The 18,874-nt window shown below is 40.1% G+C and overlaps 1 protein-coding gene across 1 annotated transcript in view; it reads right to left on the bottom strand.

The window, feature by feature from the left end:
* NRXN3 (neurexin 3) overlaps positions 1 to 18,874 on the bottom strand; it is a 703,958-nt gene that overhangs the window by 415,477 nt on the left and 269,607 nt on the right. The window lies entirely within an intron of this gene.

Raw genomic sequence — 18,874 nt, 5'->3', positions numbered from 1 at the left:
TGCAACAGGAGAAAAACAGGAAGGGAAGTATCATTTGTACTTTGTGTTCACTTCCATGGATTGATTTGACCGCCGTTGGTGGACAAAATATCATAGCAGCTGCTTCTTCTTCAGTGACAATTCTTAACAATTGAAAAAAAATCTTCTGTCATTAATCCCTCCAGTCAGAGCAAACCTTATCCTGCAGAGCATTCTTGTATCTTAATGCAACTCAGTTTCTGCAAAGGTAGGGACTGAATTCACTGTGAACATGGACAAGACTTTTTGAGGAGTTCCTGTCACAGACTGGAAACATAATTGACCCTAATAAAATGAAAGAAAACAATACTATTTGATAAAAGCGTCAGATCATCAGGTCTGGGAATGACATCATCAGCCACACCTGTCCTAACCCCAACACAGATCCACAGATCTGTCCTAGGCAGACAAAGCTACTCAGCATAATAAAGATGAGAGGAGCAGGGATTCATACTGTGTTTGCAGGACCTGGCAGCCCTCTTCAGGATGTGATTCAGGATGAGTGCCTGACATTGGTGCTCCAAAACTCTAACATCTCATTTCTCTTCAGAGCCTATGCAGTGCCTCACAGCTTAGTTACTCAGAATGAGATTGCATGAATAACTTCCAAAATGCTTATGGATCAATCACAAGTCCAACTGTCTCTCTGAGGAACACTGACAATAACAAACAGTAAATTCTGTTTAGTCATCTCTGATTGGCAATTAATCATCAGTCCCCATGCCAGCACTTGCCCTCCTGCATACCCTACTCCTACCATACAGGTATATCCATATAACAGCCCCATAGACCTACCAAGTGCCTCTTTTCTGGAAAAAAGGGCCCTATCTCCCGAAGGCTGACTGTGGCCTACTCATCCCTCCAGCCCTACAGAGTGCCCTAAAAAAGCAGCCCTTGGAGAACAGGTATCCTAGGTGAAACCCCAGGGATACAGAAACAGAGAATGCAAAGGCAGCAGCTGCCAAGATGGATGGATGCCTCTGACACTGCAGTGAGCATCACAGCCTCTTGCTGCTCTCTATTTGGAACTGAAAAGACCATTTGTAAATAATTTTTAATTGTCATGTTAAAGTGCAGAGAGTGCAGCAATCAGAGAGCTGGTGGTGTTGGAGGCCTGACACCACCATCAGGCACGGATCAGCAGACAGCATAATAGGAGGAGAAGCTGCAGGGTTACACAAGCAGGCACAGGCAGGCAAGTGGCAATGTGAGAGAGGAGGGCGAGCGCATGCCCTCTCACTGCTCTCTTCTGGGGAGCAACTCATGGGAACTGAGTGGCAACACAACCTCTTACATCATGCATTAACTGGGTCCATTGAAAGACACACAACTCAAAATCTGTGGGGGATTTTTCACAATGAAATGACCAGGTTACTTGTAATTTTTCTCTTTTTAAGTGGTGGGAAGTGGCTTCTCCAGCTCCTAGCAGTTCATCCCTACCTTGACTAGAAATTATCATGAGAGGTTGCTGCTGAAGTTCAGCAGTCTCTGACAAGCTATTCACCTTATTGGTATTATGCCTTTAACCATCTCTTAAGTGAAATGGTTCCTAGAAAATCTCACCAAGCCAGGGATCTTCTTTCCAGAAGATATGGGTCTCGAAAAAAAAGATACTCAGAATCAGAAAGGGTCAGTCACTCTGGAAGTATCTTTTCAGTAAGTCCTGTACTAACTGGAGAAAAAACTTTTTAGGTTGATCTAGAAGCATGGGTTCAGTTGTTTCTCATTAACTTGTCTGCCTCAGCGTATCTGTGAAACACCAAACACAGGTTTGGATCCTGTTTGTAATAAGTAATATCACATAGTAATGGCTGTTCATTGACCTTCACATGCTTCTCACAGCTACTATCTGCTATTAAAAACTCTACAGCACTTTAAACCAAAGTGCATTCAGTTGAGTTTCAGAGGACAAAACCCCTCAAATTCCTTGTTCACCTCTCTGATCGGTCAGCTACTGGGGAGCATAGAAAAACAAGGGCTGAAATCAAGAATCTTCCCTGCCTTCACCACAAAGTAGCCAGACTACTGCACTGAGGAGTCCTGGGTGCATTCTCTCAGTAGGTACAATCATTATGCGAAACAGCAGGCAGCAGGAAAGAGGCACAGAAAAGGGTTCTGCTTCACTGAGGATTCTTATTACTGCTTAAATACAGAAGATTGGATTTTCTTTCATTATTACTCCCCAGGAGACCAGAGACCTTGCAGATCTAGGATGTTTTGTAATCTGACATAAAGGACACCTGTTCATCTGCAGCACATGGAATCACTTAGCAAACACATTCTGGTTGTACTGAGAGCAGCAGAAAAGCTGTGCTTGCACTTTGAGGGTGGAAGGTAGCAATGGCTAACTGCTGCCCTTCAGACTCCAAGAAACTGCTTTGATTGCTGTTATCCTATTTATAGTTTCAAAGAGTTATCCTTGCAATTAGAAGTAAGAAGTTGAGAACAGTCATAGCCATGCCCAACTTTTCTATAGCAGCACTCCTGTGGTCATTTTTCTGCCAGCCAGAAATTAGCACTATGAAAAATGAATTTCATTATAAATACAGAAAATAAATACTAAAAAAACTTTATATTATGAAAGCATCAGAAAAATGCTCCAAAACTTGGTTCATTATATTTAAGAACAAGTCTAATGCAATACTGATCAGGAGAGAATCAGGCTTATCTTTTCTGATATTCTTGCTGAAGCTTTCTCAGCCGTAGGGAACAGAGATGATGCACAGTAACAAACACAGCCAGTTCCCTATGAAAGATTTCAGTGGCCTGCTGAAAGGAGTTCTTCTGTGTGTCAGGGGAAACCTTCTAGAAGCTTTGAACACTTAGCTTTTCCTGCTGTCTGTTAGGCCTGTGATTGCTGTCGTGCTCTCTTATCTAAGCAACCACCTAAGTGGCAAGAAACTGGAGTGTTGATTTGGTTGAAAAAGTTTTGGCTATAGTCTTCATTGCTGTAGTTTTCATCTGAGCCCCAAATGATTTATATTAAGACTTCAAAAATATTGTTTGGAGTTTGGTTCCTTTCAATGTCATGGTGCTATTTCTTAACCCTCTAAACTGGGTGAACTGAGTTAAAATGAAATAATTAGGTCACACTCAGCAGAATTCTTAAGAAAATCTGCCCCAGTGGTAGAACTGACAGAAAAATAAGGTAAGAATGAGCAAGCTATGAGAAGTGTGGATTGACCCCACAGAGTTCTGTACGATATTGATACTGATGTATACGAGTGACAAATTAAGTGTTAGCTTTGTGAATTACTTCACTTTCAACCACATTAGCATGAATATCTATTTTTAAGCTCAAAGTAGAACCCAAGGATAACACTACTCACTCTGACAATACACCAAAACAAGAATACTAGGGAATTTTACACAAATATGCAGAGAACCTTTTCCCTTAGTGTCAGTCCTAGTTCTAAGAATGAAGTAAACAGACAATTCTGACAGATAAGCTTTGGTAAACATATCTCAAGCAATTTAACACATTACTGTACACACCTGTCTAGCCCACTACTTTACTAGAGAGGTCTACCTTCAAAAGTCAATAAACAAAATGGGAGTTATTCCATGCCTAACTTGCTCTAGGTTACAGTCCTAACCAAGACTTAGCACAAACCTTCTTCTCTGATCGATTTACCTGAGTTAGCAGATTGTAAAATCAGTTGTGAAAATGCAGACACTCCCCTCATTTTGTCACTCCATTGATAAAAGTGATAATTATATTTATTTGCACTGAAATAGAGTCCACAACTGAGAAATGCAATGCTAAATACACCTATTTCTGCCCCAGTCTACCTACAGATGTCCTGGGATCATTCAGGCTATCCCATTTTTGACATTTTATTCAATTCAAGGTCTTACAGCAAAACTGTGGTCTGCAAACACATTCATCAGGCCACTGACCAATTCAATCGATTTGTCTGTCTTCCTTCCTTTCCGAACCACAATTCTTTTGACGTGAGCTGCCTGAAAATCCACTAACAATCTCTTTCCATCCAGCCAGTTCCCTCTGGAATTGTTGAAGAACCTTCCTTCTACTGGTGCTGTCCTTCCAGAGATGCACCATTTCACCAAGGAGCACAGTATAAAAGCCATGTGAATGGTTTTGCTTTCAATTCTGTGATTGGTGCTCTAAGGTGAAGATAAGTACATAGAATAAAATGCAAAAGAGATAAGCACAAAGAGGCTCAAGATACTCTTCAAGTCACACTTTTTAAAACAACGTAGAAAATCTATTTCTTGACTACCTTGATTTTATGTAGGAAATTGGGGGTTGGAAGTAGTTAATTTATGCTTCGGGGGAAAACAGAATCTTACCCCTCCCATCTGCAGTTTTCTTCAGTTCATTAAATGAAAGAAATTGATTTGGCGAAGGTAATTTTGTAATTAAAAAGCTTATCATGGCTTTCTCTAATGAGCTGAGCAAACAGACAGTAATTCAGTGACAATATTTACACAAAGCACACTGGGGGATGTTTGCTTATAAAATTAAATAATAGAAGGAAATAGGAAGAAGAGAAAAGGAAGAGAAAGGAAGGAGATGAGGTCAATTCTAGATCCAAGTTCATCCCAGGGCACTGCTCCTCTGATGACTTGCTCCTGTTTCCACTGCATCACAGCAGCAAAAAGAAGAAAAGGCTGTAAGTGACCTAAGCTAGTCCCTTGTGTAAGTGGGCTTTTCACAGACTGAATTTACTATGCTCTCATCTCCAGCTGGGACCATAGCCAACTCTCTATTCAGGATTTCAGGAACAGCTTTATACTCATTCAAGACTAAGAATTACCTTTCCAGGATACATTTCCTCCCTCTAGGGTGCCAGAGGCTTCATGCACACTGACTGAGGGCACAGTATGGAAGAGAAGAAAAACTCTTGAGAACTGTAGGTAAACTTGACTTCAAAAAGCTCTTCTGTTACATTTGGAATGAAACTCAGAACTCAAACTACTCCTTTTTTACCTTCAGAAAGCAAGAAAACACGACAAAGATCCTGCCTGAAGCAAAGCTTTGTGCATTGCAGGATGTAAAAAAAGAGAGAGAGGAAATCCAGCAGTTCCCTGGAGATTTTTTCCCTCTTAGTCTGCTCTGCTGTGCAGAGGTACCATTCCCACCCTCGGGGAAAGCTTCCTGGTACAGAAAGGAGGAAGTCTCTTCTCTGCTCTGGTTTCCCTCAGCCTTCAAAGTTTGTTCTCCAATCATCTCTCTCTGCTCTGTGTAACTATGGATGAAACCTCTGAAAGTTTAAGAGGGAAGTGAGCTCAGGAAAAATCATTCTCAGTTTTCTGAGTTTCTCACACTTGAAAAGCTGTTCCCTCTATTCTTGCAAAGAGACCTGGCTCAGATACTGTAGCAATTGACAAGTGCAATTCAAGGGAAAAAGATGAGTTCCAAAAAGAGTGAGCAGAAGATCAGTTAGACGTGAGGCAGCAGAGAGACAGGAAAATGCTGCTAAGAAAAAGGTTAATAGTGGGAGCAAACTCACAAAGCTTAAAAGACCAGAGAGAGAGAACAAAATGGGAACTTCAGTGGACAGAGTAAAAGAACCTGTGGATCTAAAAAAATGTCACGTTTTAACTCAGAAATAGCTGCCTTCTGATGCCTAGCATATGCTTTCAAACCCTTCTTTACAGCTATAATGTAAAGCAAAAAATTCATATTAACAAAGAAGAAAATAGTTCAGGAGATTTGACTCACAAATTTCCAGATGAATTTCCTTCTAAAGGATGGGGTAGATTCATCCCTTTGCATCATCAGAGGTCAGCATATCACTGTGCATCAAGGATATATGAGGGGGGACATAACAATGAGACCTCTTTCTTTCCTTATTATATACTCCATGAAAAGACAACCTACCTCCACTCTGAACTGAGTCCAACAGGAACCACTAGTACAGGAAATGTTCCAGCACCTCCTGAGACTCTGACACCAAAAGGCATTTTTAGATTTAAAAAAAGAACAAACGAGTTTCTGTCTGCTGAGTCCAGGTCCACACCTACACTTTTCTGAATAGCCTCTCAAAAATTAACACCAACCCAATTTAATAAGTTAATAACTGATTTCTGTGGTGTAAAAAGGTATCTGCAACTTATATAGAGTTGCATGGAGCTCAGTCAAACTGCTCACTTACTAATCATATCTTATGCTTCCTTACAGTAAAAAAGGAAGTTCTCCATCTCTGCTTTCCTCAGAGGTATCCTGTACACATTCTATTTTTTCTCCAATACTGGATACTGCATAAGAGCATTCTGAGACCACAAGGCAGGCTCTGAAGTTCTGCAGGAGCTGGACATAGCCTACTCATAAGTCTGAGAGCACACTCATGATAGTGGCTTGGAACAGAGGATAAAGTCTCTAAAATGAATTGGAGAGACGCAGGCCAAAACAAGACAGATAAAATCACAACCACACTGAGCATCTGCAATAATCCTTAATGCATTCTTCTAGATAGGAGACTCCTGTGACTTCTCCAATACCACACCCTGCTGGCTGTCTCTGAATATTCTCTGACAAGAGGGCACGATTGCACAATCATTAATACCAGACATCCACACATTCTAACAGTACTAATTTGATACATACCAGGCACAAAACCACATTCTCACCTCGCTAAAATTAGCCAAAGAATATGATAGAACAGTTAAGGCTATTGTCATGTCAGTTGGGGTTGAAAGCACCTGACCCAGCATATAATCAGAGGTGCAAAACCAGACAGTCCAAGATCCAAGTCTCTAAGTACACACTAAAATCCTTTGAAAAAATCTGAGAAAGCAGAATAAGTTTATTGGTGCCACGTAACCCAGCTTTTCTGTTTTAATCTGAGATATCCTGAAGCTGTGTCATTGAAACATTGTCATTATGCACAGCAGGAAGAATCTCTTTCAGCACACAGGCACAGAAGCAGCACCTAAGATAAGACCAGAAGTGCCCTGCTTGCCATGACTCACAGTCAAATGTGTCTAGAAATTGCTGATAATTAAGACTTATCAATCTCAGTACCCCACACTCAATCCTGCAAGCTAACAAGTACCCCATGAGTTAAAGGAATTTGATATACTCACAACAGTTACTAATTGGTTACCAATGAACTGAATAATTGGTTTCCAATATTTCTCCCAAACTCCCTTTTCAGCTGTATTTTCCAGCATAAAAACTATTTTCCTGTTCTTCATCCTTTGTCTTCTCTCATCCTTATAACTCTTCCCTTAAGTGCCTTTGAATCCAGCAGCAATCCCTTCAGGAGAACAAAGTTAGCCAGTGATTATTTGCTAGCAAGAAAACAGACAAGAGCCCAAGAAGCTGCCTAGGTCAGACCTCAGGGTAGAACTGTGCCACTTCATTAGCTGCAACAGTAACATGAAAATCCCAGTGGCTCTGCAGTAATAAATATGTAATAAATACTACCTTTATATATAACAGAAAAACCCTGCAAGTTACACTGCTGGGGAATAATTCTGTGTTGTGCTTAAGCAAACTGACTAAATGGAATATAGCAAGGCTTTTCCATCTCTTAGTTCTGAAACCTAATATTGTCAGCAAAACAGCAAATACATTTCTTATTTCTGGGGTTTTTTTTTGGTTGATTAGTTGTTTTGCTTTCTGTTGTTTTGGTTTGGGGGTTTTTTGTAATGATAAACTTGTAATTTATTTGTTTGTGGGAGAGTGGGTGTAGCTGCTCCCAGAGGACAGAAGCAGAGGTGCTTGAGCAGACAGCACCGCTCCTGAGCTTAGACTGTGAAGACAGAGCAGAAAGTCTCCTACAGCTCAGGTAGAGACAGCCATCGGCTTTTTGAAGAATAGGACCAGACCTATGTCCAGTGCCATTATGCTGTATTGTAGGGACTCTTTTTTGATAGGATAGTAACTGTTGGGAACTCACACCAGATTTCCTTTGACCTGAAAGAAATTATATCTGATGCGACACTGCACAGAGAAAATTAATAGATAATGACTTAAACATCTGAGGGCCAGCTGAAGAGAAGGCAAGTAGAAGAGCTATTGAGAAGAGCAGAACTGAAAAATGATCCACACATCTCCCACCTTACTGGCAACCCAGGGTGGGCTTTTTTAGTTTTCTTTCCTTTTTTTTTTTTTTTTTTTTAAACTGTGGGAAGTGAGGTTGTCGTGATGAGAAGAGAATGAGGTGGCTGTGAGCTTTCTCCAAGGAGTACTTAACTCCTCTCTGGGTATTTTAGTGCCTGCACACGTGAAACACTTGAGTATTAGCTTACCACTCTTTCTCCAGTTAAAAGCATAAAATTGCAGATACCAAGTCTTTTCCTCCCCTCATTCTCTTTAAAATTCCTGAAAGCTAAAGCAGTTTTGTCATGACTCACATTATAAAAAGAACAAGCGATGTGAGTGCTCCCACTTATCATGCACATGTACAAAACAAATATTCTCTGTCCGCTCTACCTTGACTTGCTGCTGCCTGCAGTCCTGTCATCACTGCCATCTGTTTAAGCATTAATGCCAAGCTCTGCTCCATGAAGCAATTTCTTCTTTTTTTTCTTCTTTGTTTTTTCCCCCCTGGAGGTTGGAAATATCCCCCTACTCCATTATTCTTCTATCACTCCCATTAAATTAACTAGAATTTGTATAGGACAATGGAAAGAAGAATTAGGCTGCAACATGAGTAAAATCCTAGATGGTGACAGAAAATACCCATTCTCAGATCACAGAGACTGGACACAAATCACAGTACCAAAGAGAATTTGAAAACAGACATTCTTTATGATTTTATCCACTAGCACTTATCTCCCAGAATATATGGTTATTCTTACTAGAGTTATTCATGAGCATAATTCATTCAGTGACATGATCTGATCACTGTTATACCTTTTGATTCAGCAAATTTGTTAGCGATGGAAACATGATTAAGCTTCTAAATTAAAAATACACTGAGAAAACTGGTGAGGCTTTACATTAACCTCATAAGTCTTCTCAATGAAGAGATTAGTTGGGTTTTCTCCATAACCAAAGTAATGTCAGTTTCTGGAATAGAGGCTTTTCTTTTGAAAAATTATACCACCTCAGCCCCTTCCATCTCTCAGCTCACAATGTTACCACTGCTGCAGTTACAAAGACATCCAAAGTACGATAGGAACTTTTGTGAAGTCACATGAAAAGTTAGGCTTTAATTGTCACTTGAGCACACCTTTCAAAAGTTGCAACAAAGAATATAATTTAACCATGTAGAACAAGTGTCATGTTTGGGACAAATAACAGATTAAATTTCCAATTTCAATAAAACAGATTAAAAAGCTTTACAAGATAGGAAATAGCTCTTCATTAAACCCTCACAAAGTACAGAATTTTTGCAACTACCTCTTAACTTCTGCTCCTTTTAGACTATGAACATTGCCATTTACATATATATGGAGCTGCTGAAATTATGAAGCACTGGACCATATTTTGGTGACAAGTTTTTTGAGTGACACTAGTTCATCTCTGATAAGGATGACCCTCCAATCTTCTGAGTCCTTGCAAACAAATTCAGATCCAAGGAGCTTTGGATCTGTTCCCATTTTCAATGTGAAAGCAGAAAGAAAACACTGCCAAAGGCTTGTGCACATTTGTACATTTATTATGACCAAATTTCAAACCTCAGCCTTTCCAGTCTTTCTGAGGGATGGGTAAATGGTTAAAAACCTGCAGTACCATTTCATAGCTCGAGACTTTTCTTGCAATAGACACGCAGATGGAGCCAGAGGGCTCCTTACTACTACGAATTTGTGATGCACACTGCTCTGACTCATGACCAACTCATTCTTATGACCAACAAAGGCTGCAGTCTCTGCAGAAGGCAGAATTCCTAACTCACTTTCACAAAGCCTTTTATCATCAATACTGTGTATAAATCACTGAATAATAATGATTATGGTTAATTTTTAATTCACTGGAAATAAAATCCATACAATTTTGGCCCTTCTTTATTCCTCATGGACTGAACCAAATTTCTGTGAATGGATTTGTTATTCAGAAACATCCACCAAATAGTTCATTTGAGCACATTTCCACCTCCAGAACACTTGTGAGCTGCTCACTTCAATTATCTGCTATTCACAGTGTGCGAGTGGCAGCACACGACTGTTTCCAGTTCCTGACTACAAGAAAAAAAGTTTTCAAATGGGAGAGTGATAAGCAGCAAATGCTAAATCATTTTTCATAAATAGCTTTCAGAGATAGATGACTTCATGGCTACATGCTCACATTAAAGTCGATAAAACCTACAAAACAGAGAAATGTTTTTACAAACATTCTCAGGAAAGGAACAATCTGACCCCACATATAGCTGTAATCATATTCAGTACTTTATTTCTAAAATTATTTTCAAGTTACCTTTTGTATTAAGCAGCAATTTGATATCCATGAGTGAGAGTTTTTTTTTTTTAATTCTTGGGCAGTGACACTATGCTGAAGAATTCAATGCTGCTTTTAAATGGAAAGAAGAGACATATCAGAGGAAATGCAGTAATTTTTAAGCAGATTCTGCACCTTCTCTACTGACAATCGTCACCACTTCCTTTTCCCATTTTGAGTGCTGTATACATATGTGAGTAATGTAATCTTCCACCCAAAGTTGTGATGCTAAAAACCCACTCACATTTTTCCACTACCTGATAACTAATCACTGCAAAGTTCTCTGATTACTGTGTGAAGCATAATAACAGCCACAAAGGGAGACAACCAAAAATTTATTGGCATCAATCTCAATAGCAAAAAGATGGTTATGCTATTTCTGTGCCAGAAGAAGGAGAGATGCTATACTCTATAATTTAGTGACTGGATTACAACATTCTTTTGTCATGGTTGAGATGTGGCATGTGATGGTTGCACAGTGACATTTGGGTGGCTGATTGATGGAGAGCTTTTGCAACACTGAGTTTGACAGGGTGTGGCTGTGCCATGACTTTGCCATGGGTGACTTAATTTTTTTTAAGGTGAGGAATATACAAGAAGCTGTTTGAGTTGACAGAAGTCAAAAATGAGATATAGTAAGTACCACTCTAGCCATCTATAGCAACAACATCTGTTCCTTCTGAGCCCTCTTTTCATTTTAATTTTGAACTGTCAGTAAAAAAGACAAAATACCCAATGCTGTAACTGTCAGAAGAAATCAGCCAAAAATCAAGAAAATGAAAGGCAACAAGCTTCCTAAGTTTTTTTTAGCCTAGCTACCCTAACCCCCTTGGCTCTTCCAAATCCTCCCTCTTGTTTGCCAATACAGTGCTCGCCCCCTCTTTATTTCCAGAAGTATTTTTTTACAGTTAAGGGCTGACTGTATGCTGCAGGGCTGACGGGGACTTGGACTGGATGCTCACTTCACAGGGAATGTGCTGGGTGCTTACCCAGGAATGACATGGCATCACTGCTGCTGCTGCACGCAGCGCGCCCTGGTGAGTAATCGAGGCAGCTTTTATAGACACCAGAAATGCCCATCACAGCTTGTCTCTGAGTCAGTTGACATTTTTATTTTATATATAAAGCAAATTAGGGTGGAAGACAGAGAGCAAGAAATGAGGCTGTGTGCCAACCTCTTCAGATCTCATTTAGTCTATGTTACAGAGCACTTAGTCTTTACAATCCAGCATGCTAATAAGGGACATATATCCCTTCTCTGAGAAATTAATAAATCTTGAGACAGCTTAAAGGAAAGACAAAAAAAGTTACAGCTTTTAGTGTAGACATCTGTGCCTCTGTATGTGTAAAAGGATTAGAGAGGGAGGGGAAGGATTTGCAACATTGCTGAGGAGAGGGGTGTGGGGAGTGTCAGATATTTCCACAGGCTAAAAGCCTAACATCTATTAAAAGTAACCTGGTAATTACACTGGACACAAACAATGACAGTGAAAAACCAGCTCCCTTTATAGGAGCTCGGCCACAGTGCTTTGAAAGCTCTGCTGTCCTTGTCATAGTCCCCTACCACCCTCCCATTGTGCTTATTCCAGCTTGAGGGTACTCCCAAACCTCAGAGAGACACATCACCTCGCTGGGAAGTGAGTGACAAGAAGTGTAGGCCATCTACTTGACAACTTGGTGAAGATACAAACCAAACTCCTTTTCAGATTTCATCTTTTTGAAGAAACTAGAGCTTCATTAGTGCTTGAAAAGCCTGACAAGAAAAAAAAATCAGAAACTTCACAGGTGGGAGAATTGAAGCACAACATATCAACAGCAGAGTCTGGAAAAGCACTTGGAAAAATCAGCCATCGCCTTCTGCCTATTCCTTGACATTTTTGCAGTATTTCCACTTATCTCTGGGTCCATTTGCTATCTATATCACAGTCACTTTCCACACAACCTCATAGTGAAGCTAAAGCCAAAGCCTAATTTTCTTCCAGAATGTTTCAGGAAACAGCCAGGTAGGTCCTGATAGAGAGCGAGAGCACCATGCACAGCCAGTGAGAGTGGGAGATACTTTGGAACAACCTGAGTTTCACATTTTTGACTGATCCTGCTTGAGAAATGCTCTGTTAGAATGAATCATTTTGGTTTTTTAGAGAAAGGACTGTTTCTTACTAATCAACCTGTGCCAGACCCAAGTTTTATCGACACAATAGCTACATGCAGCCTAACGTGCAATTTAGTACATGATTACCTACTGCCAGTGAATCCTCAATCTTTACAGTCCAGCCAGTGCTGAAAAATGTTCAAAATACCACTTACTGTATCTAGTGGAAGAGGAAGGGAACTGGAGGAAGGAAGTGGGAGAAAGAAATATTGAAGAGGGAAAAAAAATAAGGTAAAAAAAGAATGGAAGAAATAAAGTGGAAGAAAAGGGAGAGGAGACTTAACAAGAAGAAATTGTTGAGACAGGAGGGCAGAAATGGATAAAGGGCGGCTGCAAAAGGAGAAAAGATTTTAAAAGCTGAAAAATAAATTACCTGTTTATTTTCTCCACAAGTGAACTTCTTGTGCAACATGGCTGCAGCAAAAGTCACTTCCAATCCTCCCCTCTCCCTGCTAAAACCAGCCCAAGATTTCTCAGCTGAACTGCCAAACTGAAATTTTACAGCCAAAATAAAGTAGATTGGGAATGCTGTCAGCATAGGAGCTTGAGCACACCACTCTTGTCCCTTCCCATTTTATGTGGTCATTGGAGTGACAATAGCAGCAGTAATCCCTGGCTAAAGGGTAGGTGTCTAAGAAAACCATCCCTCACAGGCTTTGGAGCTGCAGCCAAAACCAGGCTGCTCAGCCACCACAAAGCATCCAGAGGGAGAAACCTGCAGTCCAGGGAGTGCAAGACACCCCAGGATTCAATTCCTCTCCTTCTAGTACAGGCAAAGCTGTCAGAGGGGTTACTCTGTGTTACCACACTCAGCAAGCCACCACTAACAAGCACCTGCTTCCTTGACCTGTCCTGGCTGCTCCTGCTGCCATGGAAGAAATCAGTGCATGGTGCTGGACACTGGGACTGTGCACCACTGTTTGGTCTCTGTCTCTTTTTGCCTCACAGCTTCATTTCCCTAATGGCCAAAATATTTCCATTTGTATTTTCCCCCATTTACCCTTTCTATTGTGCTTTACTTGTGTCCTTCATTTGCAATTAAAACTGTCTATTACTGGACTATCTAAAAATATTACTTTTATTATAATTATTCTATGTGCCTTCTTCTGCAGTCTCAATATTCTGAAAAGCAAATTGATTTTACTCATATAGAACATGAATTCCCTGTTCTAGCTCTATGCAAGATGCAGTAAGAATTTTCCTTTTGTTTTTGGAATCTCAGCATCTCTAATCTCAGGACTGCATGCATCAGAAGAAAAAAACCCAAACCAGATGAAACGAAACCACTGAAAAAAAATTTGCATGTAATAAAGGACAATAATAGTTACTGTTATTATTATTAGTAGTAGTAGTATTCAAAGTGAGGCTAAGTTCTGATTTTCTCCTACCCAGATAATATATCTTCAAGGAAATATTTGCTCTGTTGAGTTGAATGTTTCCACTTTTATGGACTCTGAGATGAATGAACATGAGTTAAAAAGATGTATTGATAGTTCACATGATTATTTTTCTCTTTGTTACCTTATCAATTTCAGAATGTCCTTGCACTAATGACTTAAGTGGTTAAATAACCTATGAGCTATTTGCTTTACACTGAATTAAAATACAGACATTTGATTTTTTTTTTTTTTCTTTTTTAGGCTAATGAGTTAAACATATCCCAGAAGCACAATGCCACATCAGTGTCACTGACTGCAAAGCTGAGGCTGTGGCTGAATTTTGGCAGCTTGTTAAGTGAGAATACTGGGCAGAGACACTGACTCTCTCTCTCTCCTATCAGTTGTTTTGCTTATATGTTGGGGTAAAAGAGGTTTTCTAGATGGGAAGAAGCTGAAAGTTTTTCTAATTTTTTCAGCAGTAAATGTTTCTTTTTAGTTTAATTTGGTGGTTATAAAATGCTCCTGTTTCATTTGTATGCCTGTTTGGGGGTATGTGCAAGATTCAGATTCATTATCTTGTTTTATCAAGCATGTAATAAATAAGTTCAACTAATTTGAAACTTTCCATTTGTTCATGTTGTTTATTTTTGTATCTGTACTAATCCCAGTTTTTCTAGCTCTCTGTTTTTCCTGTTTGCTGTACTCCTATTACTATGTTCTTGTATTTGACTGGAAGTTCCTCACAGTCATGCTGTCAGATACATTCATACAACACAGACTGCACTGGGACATTGGGACCTGATACTTAGAGGAATTTGAGAGTGATCAAAAACAGACCTGATAAACAAGAAGTAAAGGTAAGTTTATCTCTCATCTGCTAATTCAGGATTATGGCACTGGGAGAAGAAAAATACAAAATAGTTTTCTGGGCAATTTATTATAGCTATCTCTATCTGTGGTAGTGCCTCAATACCCAGGAGCTGCCCTCACAGGACAGCACAAGTGCAAGAAAGCCATCTACATTGGGACAAAGAAGAAAAATGAAAAATCCAGACCTAACTTATAAACATCCATATTCCAACACATCTAAAAGAATGTTCTGCTTCTTTACTGGATCTCTAGCTCACTCAGCCCTCAATCTACTGTAGAGAGCTTTTTAACTTCAGCCATGGATGGTTTTTTGCAATTGTTCCAAAGATAGCTCAAGTACGTACATCCAAGAGCACAGGAAGACAAAACCAAATCCAGTTCACAAAGAGCAAATAAAAATTTTCTCCTAAAATAAATACGAGACAAGGATATGGTTGATGTTCAAAACCTACAGAGATTATGCAGAAGAGTACTGTCACAAGTACACGTATGTCTGTATCTTTCCTTGTGCAATTTCATACTTGAAGCAAGTAATTCAGTTTGTCTGCTCAAAGGAGATTAAGGGCTCAAGGTTACAGGTGAAATCACTTGCCTTCCACTGAAAACTTCTGTTTACAATGAACCCTCCCAGTACTTCCCCCTGAATTATGTCCAGGAAGCAAAAAGTTTAAACTCCATAAGTTTCTACCTGTGCTTTTCCCCCCTCCAGTTGAAGCCCATCATCATTTTAAAGCACCAAGGCAGTCTGAAAGGTTCACCCTAGTGACCATCTTGCAAGGCTATCAGAGTGGAAACCTCATTGAGAAGCAGCAGCATCAAGTCAAGCACAACATTCCAGAGAGAGCTCCCCTTAGCCACATTACAGTAACTGGATCTTCTCATGACCTTCAAGATGCCACTTCAGTTCCCTCCAAAGAGACTTAAGCAGCCTCTCTGCCATTAAGATGTTCCTTCATTTGTCAACAGAAAGCTGCTCAATTGCTAGCCTGAGCAAATTTACATAGAAATTACCAGTGATACTCTGCAAACAGTTCGGAGAATGACAGCAGAGGCACCCAGCAGAAACAGTCCAGGATACACAGCCTGCACAGTCACTACTCAGACAAAGACATAGAGGAAAATGTTACCAGGAAAATTCCCTGGACTTGCAGAACTGTTAATATATGGGCATTCAGCAGTGTGAGGTCTACTGGGGCTCTGAGTTCATCCAAAACCCTTCCACAGAAGACGATGTTGTCAGCATTTCCTTCCTACCTGACAAGTATTTCCAAGTTGCCAGGCAGCTGAATTTCATGTGAAGCCTGCAGATTGAGAGGCATCTTGATAAAGGATGCCTGGCTTTTCAGCCTACCACTCAACTTTATCCTCCTATCCCTGACAGGCAAGTCTTGCTGCCACCCTCAAAGCTCCTCCTTGAAGAGAGCAGTCTCTCCTTGTCACACTCCTCATGCCCTGCATCTACTCTCAGTCTCCCCAGAGCCCTTTCCCCACCCCTAGAGACAGCATCCAGGTAAACCAGGAGCTTGATTGGTTCAAAACTGTCATTTTTTTCTCCCTTTTTTTCTACTTTCTAGGGTTCCTGACCCCTGATCACAATAGACTTTTATGTGAAAAATTGTAGAGCTGTGAAGTCTGCACTTAATCCCTTTGTCAAGCACTACTTGTGGTAGTATCTAACTTCCAAAGCCTTGTATGAGTGTTCAGACAATCAGAGATAAAATACCAATCTGACATGGCTGCTTCTTGACCGGGAGCATGACTGAAAGAATGCTATAGGTTCTCAATGGCAGCATTTCCCCATAACTGCCCTTCAACAGAGCAATTTTTCTACAGTAATCAACAGCCTCAGGACAAGGTCTTAACCCTATAAAAATTAAAATACAACCCAGAGACTTAGAAGTAATCATGGTGGAGAAACACAAACGGTACTGGGCCCTGTCTGCCCAAATAGGGACACTCCAGGAGTCAAACCAAGTAGTGAGCACTAAAGCATACCAAGAGACAAATATACATTTCCTTACACACTACTGGAGCAGAGACTGGTGGATAAGTTAAGGGCAAATAAAGAGGAATCAAACAGCAAAAAACTGTCTTCCTCTATGTAGTGATGTATATTAATGGAGGTACATTTGTGTGAGTGTACACACAAGAGAAAAAAAAAAAAGGTAGGGATTCAGCAGGGCATGGGGTATCTGATCCTTACCATGTGCTCTTGACTGCACAGAGTAGAAGAAAAATCCTATTTCAAATCATGATCAAAGCCATCATAGGGAAATAAGTAGCTTCCACTTCTTAAAGCAAACAAGCAGGTAATATTTATTCCACAGTATAGACAAAACTCTGCCTTCTGTCAAGGAGAAAGGAATAAATTGTTTTTTCATAATGGTGTTTTCTTTTCAATCAATTTCCCTTCAAGCTTGATTTAAGAGGATGCCATGCCAGAACCTCAGGTGAACAGAAGAAACCGAACATACTCCCTCAAGAAAGGTGAAAAGGATGATGCAGTCAAACTCCAAGTTCCATCCAAACACCAGTGCTGCACATGAGTACAGTCATGCACTCCTTTCCCTCCTCCTGCTGCTCTTCAAATAAAAGGTTTGCAGCAACAATGCAACAAAGGGCCAGCAACAATAAGGGAGAAAGAGTTCAGAGCATAAGGAATAACAGCAATGGAGATAAGCTGGAGTGCATGTTGCTTTAGTTAGGGATAGAAGCATTAGGGAAACTCTTATAGGTCATTTTGCTACCTACACAGGCATATGTGTAAATGTTACCAATTTTTATTTTTTTTATTAGTGAGAGATTTGTAGATATTATCTTATTATTAATATGCATGCATATAAAAAAGAACAGTCACATCTGGTAAAACCCCTGGCTTCTAAGAAAAGCTGGAAGGGGACAGAATGAAGAATGAGATTGTTCCCAAGGTATTGCAGGCACTTAGGTACTGCAGAGCTAGGTCATCAGGGAACACTTTAGTTTTTAAAATACTGCCTTGTTAAAAATTGTGCATATTTTCTGGGGTTACAAACAGTCCCTTTGAGTTGGAAAAATCACAGAAGTTTCACAGTAGTTTTCAGGAAGAGACTGATATTGTAGAAACTTCCCCATCTATTTCTTTTAAATGCAAATTGTAGAAAGATTGTTTCCAGGAGGACAGGAATTTTAAAAAGAAAGCTATTAGTATTTTTTAATCTTGGAAAAGCGTTAACAATTTCACCCACAGAGAGTATGGACACACAGAACAGTTCCAGTAGTATCAGAACCCAAACACATTGTCTCAAAATTTCAACTTAGCTTTTAACAGACACAAATCTGAAAGACAAGGGCCCCTTATTGTTTCTCTCAAAAGGTTCCTCAGAGGATGCAATTCCCATTTATATAAATCTTCTCTTCAGAAGTCACGGGATCCTTTATGCAAGGTTTTAGTGAGGGAATGTTGATTTAAAAGACACAACTCCATTCCATTTTCTTTCTGACAGACCCTTCATTCAATGGATGTTGCCTCAAGACAGGGCCTTTTTGCATGTTTTGTGTACAATGAATTCCTCATGGCAGTACAGTAAATAAACAGCTAGCAAATGATTTGGGTGTTCAATGGACTTTGCAAGCAAGATTCTTAACAACAGCAATGTTAGTTAAGCAAAAGCTAATGAACACTTACTACAAATGACATTCCCATTTCCTGGCCCTAATTCTCTCATTACTTATCTGCAAGCATAACAAGCATTTACTGGTTTTAGCATTTTTACTGGTTTTAGCATCACTGACAACAAAAGCCAGAAGCACAAAGGATGCCACATCCCATGATGACAGCCCCAGAATGGCAGCTGTCAATTAAGTTGGGAAGGGACTGCTGGGGAGGACAGAGTTAAGAGGCAGCCTTGCCCAGCTAGGACCAGCAATGAGAACTCCCTCCTGCTGCTGAGTACTGACCCATGCACACATCTGTCTGCACATGCACCTGCACAGGGAGAGCCTTAGAGGAATCTTTTAAAGATTAAGATTTGCTCCACAAATGTAGGCCAACATTTTCAAAAATAGCTGTCCAAAGTTAGGCATTCCAAAATCCATATTTAAGCATCTACAGAATTGTCCTCA

This window comes from Ammospiza nelsoni, chromosome 6, assembly GCF_027579445.1.
Source record: "Ammospiza nelsoni isolate bAmmNel1 chromosome 6, bAmmNel1.pri, whole genome shotgun sequence".
NCBI lineage: Eukaryota > Metazoa > Chordata > Aves > Passeriformes > Passerellidae > Ammospiza > Ammospiza nelsoni.
This window is presented reverse-complemented; position numbering and strand designations above follow the sequence as displayed.